We start from the raw sequence: 6,760 nt of genomic DNA on the forward strand, positions 1-6,760 counted from the left end.
GTATGATGAATTTTGGTAGAAAAAGTATTTATTAGGTTTTCCAATGATATCAAACGCTAAAAAGTTTGTTATGTAAGAACTTCAAAGCATAATGAATATTTTTCTGACCACTCAAGTATCTATATCTTTTCGAATAAAAATATTTAACTGTTAGGAATATTAATTTTAATTTCAAAGTAATATACTCAAAATCCCCACTTTAACATGTTAGTTTAAAACCGGTCTGTAGATCAGGGTTTCTTAAAGTGGGCAATATCGCCCCTGGGGACGATTTTAGTAAGTTGGTGGCAATAATTAGTAAAGGGGGAGGCGATTTAAAAATTTTGGAACTTACACTAGATATTCTTGAGTTGCTAATGAAGAACAAAAAAAAAACGGTTTTAGGTGTTTTTATTAAAAATTTTGAAACTTATAATAGTTTTGTTGGAGGGAGCAATAGCTTATTAAATTTTCTTTAAAGAGGCTATCAAAAAAAAGTTTGGGAAACTCTGCTGTAGATGCTGGTAACGTTTGAGTTTCAGCTATTTATATTAAAGTTCGGTTGATAAAATTAATATTACTTTTATAATTAAGAGAATTAAACAAAGTTGATAACTGAGAAAAAAAAATTTCTACACACCTGTATTTTGTTTTATTTAGTACACATTTTTTAGTTCTAAGACTATTTACTATACATATCGTTGAATAAAGTCAAAAGTTTTTGTCATCTTACCAGGTTTATAAGAACAATAAGATATATAATAAGATATAAAAACTTCTTAAAATGTTATAAAGTAAGTTACAACGTTTATTCAAGTTGCAAAAAATCTCACTTTTACTTAACGTTACAACCACAGAAAATTTCAGTAAAAACCAACTGTAACTGATTACTTTTATTTAACAACGGCTGCATCATACAAATTTAATAACTTAGTTTGGGTATTCCGTTGATTTAAGTTATTGAACAAGTTAAAAATAAGTTGCACAAAAACTAAATAACTTACTGTCATATTTAAAAGACTTAATAAAATAGATAAACCTTATGTTTGTTAAATGTAGCTTTGATTTTTAAAATATCAAAAAAATGTAGTAATTATCTAAATCAACACTTTAAAAAATATTATAACTAAAAATATTTAAAAACTCAATTGAAATTATTTTTTAAACAAAACTTGACTGTTTATTGCAAACATTTTTAAGAGCTTTAGTTAGTTTAAATCGAATACAAAAAAAAAAACTTTTGTAGCTTAAAATTCAATAACTCTATTTATAAAAAAATATTAGCACACCATGCTTTAAACAAATAATAAAAAATCGTTTTAAAGTTTTCAAAACGACTTTTATGTCCATGCAAAATCTTTGGTATTACCTTTTTAAATTTAAAATTTACATGAAACCTATGAGACTAATTTTTTTAGATATAACTATTATAACAAATATTAAAACTAGATTTTTGTTTACATATCTTATGAAACTCTGCAACGAAAGTTGCCTGGCGAAATGAATTAAATATTCTAAATAAACCTATAATAGCTGTAAATAATATTGTTAAGAGTTATGACACCAACTTAAATAAAACAGTTTTTTTTGCTCAAATACATGTTTTATTTAAAAAAAAGTAAAATATTATGTAAAACACAAAATTTACTTTTTTTTTCTAGAAAAATAACTTGAGATAGACTTAGTTTCGATCAAAGCTAAAGGTTTGTTTTAGTATTTCCTTATACCATAAAAAACGTGGATAGTAATTGACTGTTTATAAATCATTAGATAACGAAAAAACTGTTAAATTAACAAGTTGCTCAAGTTACAAAAGTGAAAGTACTTGCAGTTTTATGATCGATCATTAAACAAGGTAAATTTTTATTATGAGAAAAAAAGTTAGTGTAAAATTTACACTGTAAATCCTACATACACAATTTAGACAAAATACATATATATTCTCACAAATACTTTTAGGTATTGCACTTAAACTTGTGAAAATAAACCTTTTATAAAATTTTTTATTTAAGTTAGCTATCTCTAAAAGTTTTTATTCTTTCAAACCAGATATATACCAAAGCTTGATATTTTTTTTATTACTATTTGTCGTTAATATTTTAAAAATATTTTTGACTATACTTTTAATATTATTTTAAAAAACTTATTCTATAAATAAACAATTTTTTAGTTAATAGTTTTAAATGACGACTATAACACAAAAAAAAAACTATAATTTTAGAAGTTGACTAATCGACAAAAAGTATGACGTATGTTTTTACTATAAAAAACATTAGCTTAGTTTAAGGATATTTAATTAAATCAAACAATTTAATTTTACTTACAAAATAAGAAAACTTGTAAAAAAAAGAAAACATTCATGTTTCAAAACTTTTTAGCTTTTAAGTTAATTTAAAAAAGCCCACATAGTGTATTATCTTTAATTTTAAATATTCTTTAAGGAAGTATGTTGAGTTTCAAAGTTCAAAATTTTCAGTGTCTTATGACAGTTTTTAAAGTAATTTATGTTTTCACTCTATATATTTAATATTAGTAAAAGTTTATACTGGTCTTTTTGTTTTTTTAGAAGACTTGTATGCCTACAGAGTGGTGCTTAAACATAGTGTTAAGAGAAAAAGAGCAAATAATTTCAGTTTTACTACTAAGATTATTAGTTACTAACCTTAGTATTTTTATTTTTATTATGACAGACACAAATACATTGTTTATTATAAAACTAATATTGTTTAAATACCGTTTTAGTTGAATAATTTCGTTATAGATAATTTTTTTTCCTAGATATGTTCTTACAGTTGTAAAAAATTATATTGTCAATAAGATAGAAATTTGTTTTGTTTATGCGCATAGTTTTCAAATACTGTTATCTGTTTATTTTAGAAGTTAAAGCAAGTTAACAAGGTTTGTTTTTATTAAAAAAAAATAAATTGTAGAATAACTATAATGTACTTTTATCTGAATTCATCAATTTAGTTGAATGGTTAAATCATTAATAAAAATGCTGATAAAACGTAAAATTTTAAATAATTTATTTTATTTTTGTATAGAAGATAAAACACTATCTGAATTGTTATTCTTCCTTGAACGTTTTTTATTTTCTTGTAAGTTAAACTTTAGATTTAGATAGTTATCTACTGTTTTAAAAATTAGTAGTTTGTTATTGTTTGTTAAACGGTAAAAGAAAATATCTCAAAAAGTTTGGTGTAAAGAAATGATAGACGAAGGAACCTTTCGGTTATCGAGTCGTACACCGTTTAGAAAACTTAGGTAAAATACTTTAGCACTAATGAAATTATCATTAAATTTTTTACGGCTGATATATTTTTGTTCACCATTTGAATATAAATTGATTGTTTATGATTTAATTTTATTACTTAATACTGTCCTGGAAATTACGTTAAAAGGTATCCATGGTGTACGACTCTATAACCGAAAGGTTCTTCGTGCACCAGGTCTTAGGAGCAAATGTTTTGATTGCTTTTTTTTTTCGTTTAATAAACTAATGAATTATTAGTTAAGTTTTTTTTTAACAAACATTTTACTTTTTTCGAAGATTGAGTTTTTATATTTAAAAAACAATTTACTACTTTTATATCAAAAAAGTCAGTATGTAGTGTATATGTTGATAACCGAAAATAATATTTTACACCAGGTTTTTAAACTACGTTTTTGAGCATAATTTATGTACCACAGTTTAACATTGTATCTATTACAAACTATTAGTAATAGTAGAGTGACTGCGGCTTTTTCCATCCTGTTTGCAAAATTAATTGATAGTTTGAAACGTTTTTGTGTTATTTTAACGTTGATTACTATACAACTGTTTAAATTTGTTTAGAAAGATTAAAGTAGTTTTTATGAATGAATTGTTTGTAGCTTGAAAAGAATTGTTTAGATTGGAAAATCTTAATACTTTATCAGTATTCAGTAAACTTTTATTCAGTAAACGAGATTTTTAAAGTTTAGTCTGTTTTATATATTTTAAAAATAATAGCTCACTTACATTTTATATGAAAATAAATAAATCAATTTTTGGTTTTTGTTTAATCTTGTTTTTTATGAAATGAAGTAGATTTGAATAACTAAAAAATAGCTGTATAACAAGGCAATTAAAGATACATTTAACTTTTTCTAGTATATTAATCAACTTTATAGAGAATTATTAAAAAAAGTATTAACTATCAAATCTCATGAACTAAAGTTTTGATATCCATATAAGAACAAAAAATAAATATTCAAAAATATCTATAAGTATTTTACCTAGTAATAATTGTTTAATTTTTTTTGTTAACGTTTACTTACCTCTAAGAGTTTGTTTTAGCTGTGTTTTAACTTTTAAAAACAAATTAGAATAAAAAAATATGAACTAAACTTATTTTTGCTTGTTATACTGTATAATTTAGTACTGTTTCATATTTTACTATTACTTACTTAAAAAACAATTCAACACTAGCACCGCAAAAAAAGTATTTTAGAAGGAGTAAAAATATTGAAATTGGTTTAAACTTTGTAAACTTATTAACTATTTTACGACTTACAACAAGATATAAAACATATTACAGATTAAAACGTTTATTTATATTTTCAAATAAATTACAAAGAAATGTATGAGACGATACACGTGCTGGTTTGGACGGTTTTGTACATTTTCCTGCACAGGGTTGCTTACCCGTTTTTATTTTCAAAAACAAGCATGTTCAAAAAAGTGCCGGAAAACAAAAAAATAGAGTGGTGTGGCTAGTTAGTTTAGTTTTGTACTTGTAAATAATAAAATAAAAGTTTGTTAGTTTCTTAATTTATAGTAAAAAAAAATTACTTTAAATTAAATTTATTTTATTCAAAAAATAGTTTTTAGTCCAAATTAAATAATTTAGTTTTGTTTGAAATTAAATTTTCGATTTAATACTTGACCAGTTACTTTAGAAAAACTAACTTGTTTGATTTTTTATCAATACTTTTTTTCGTTAGTTATTGTACAAAGTAATCTTAAACTGCTTTAAACAAATAACTAATTTCATTAACTTTTATTAACAAAAACAGTTGCAACTCAACTGCTCACTCAATATTCGTGTTGCCTGGTGTCTTGTACTTTGTTTTGTATGAAAGCCAAGATGCAACAGACATTTTGAAGTAAGTAGTTTTCAAGTAACTGTTATCATTGTTAACATGAGTTTACATAAGTATATTATTATCTTTAAGCTTGAAAGTTGTAGGGTCATGTTACACCCGAATACTAACTAGTTGAATTATTTTATTCTATGATTAAGTACTATGATCATTTTGTACTTGAACTTAAAAGTATTTGTAGCATATTACTCCTCGTTACTGACAAGTTTAAAAACTTTTATTAATATCTAATTAATGATTGTTAATCTTTATAGCTATAGAACACCGACATCAGTTTATGTCCTTTTTATCAGCATGGCTTATATGATCACTGGTAAGTTCTCAATTGTACGAAGAATAACATAAGAAGTAATTTCAGTAAAACATAATTAAAAATAAATCATAAGTTATTTATACAATTTTTTACTTTTTGGTACCATAATATATAATTAAGTTTTCATAACATTTTTGATCATTTTTATTAAAACTGTTAACTAGAACTAAATTAAATTTTCTTTCACAAGATATATTATGGATGGTAGTATATAAAGAAAAAGGGGGCTACACTTCCGGTAATGTGTTACATCACCTCTCGGCTATTACGTCATACATAGGAATTTTGTGGACAGGAAAATATATGTACCTATGCATGTACTTGCTACTATGTGAATTAAGTCCGCCCTTTACTAACCTAAGGTATACAATTTTACACTTACACATTCAAAAAGCTTTTGAGCATACCATACAACAAAAAAATTGTATTCATTTTTTAAAAAAATATACTATTTTTTGGTTTTTATTTCTATATTTTTACAAAGGTGGCACCTAAAGACTATAGGTCTTCAAAATACGAAGCTTTATGCTTATAACGCGACACTAGAAGTTACTATTTATTTCGTCACTCGGATACTTTTGAAGATAACTTTTTGGGTTGATATGTATACTATTCAAGCTCAAGCTGTTAAATCAAGGTAAGTTTTTATTTAAAATAAATAAACTCATTTAATATTTTAATGCTATAAAAACTATACGTTATTATAATATTAGTAGTTTTCGTTTGATTATTTGTAAAATTAAATCAATTAATACAGTTTTTCATGGACTAAACATTACATCGGAGTATTAATGGGGATACTGAACTCATATCAATGCAGTTTGTGGTTTTACAAAATATCAAAAGGATATTGCCGTCATATTTTGTTTCCTCTTATGAGTTCTAATAAAATTGAATGAAGTTAACTTCGTTGCTTAAAACAATAATATTTTTATATTAAATTAAGTTGGTAAATGCAGTATTTTTTACAAAACGTTTATGAAATAATTTTTCAAACGTTCTTTAACTGATTAGTTTTTGTTTTTTTAGTTAAAAACTTTCATAGTAATCTTATATATTTTTTATTAAGACTTTAACTGTATTTGTTAAAAAATAAGTATTAAAGTTTTTGAATTATAATTATATACCCAACTGTTTAACAATTTTATTAGTTTTTTCTTAAGTGCAAAAAAGTTTATTTTTAATATTAAAATGTTCGTCAAGCAGTAAACTTGATTAACACAAAGTTTTTAAATATTTATAATAACCTATTGATGTGTTTTGTTTTTAATTGTGTAGGATAACACAACTGTTATAAAAATAGCTAATAACTAATAAAAAATTTCAATTTGTATTAAGTTAAGA

This window comes from Thalia democratica, chromosome 7 (assembly GCF_965202585.1).
Source record: "Thalia democratica chromosome 7, ktThaDemo2.hap1.1, whole genome shotgun sequence".
Lineage (NCBI taxonomy): Eukaryota > Metazoa > Chordata > Thaliacea > Salpida > Salpidae > Thalia > Thalia democratica.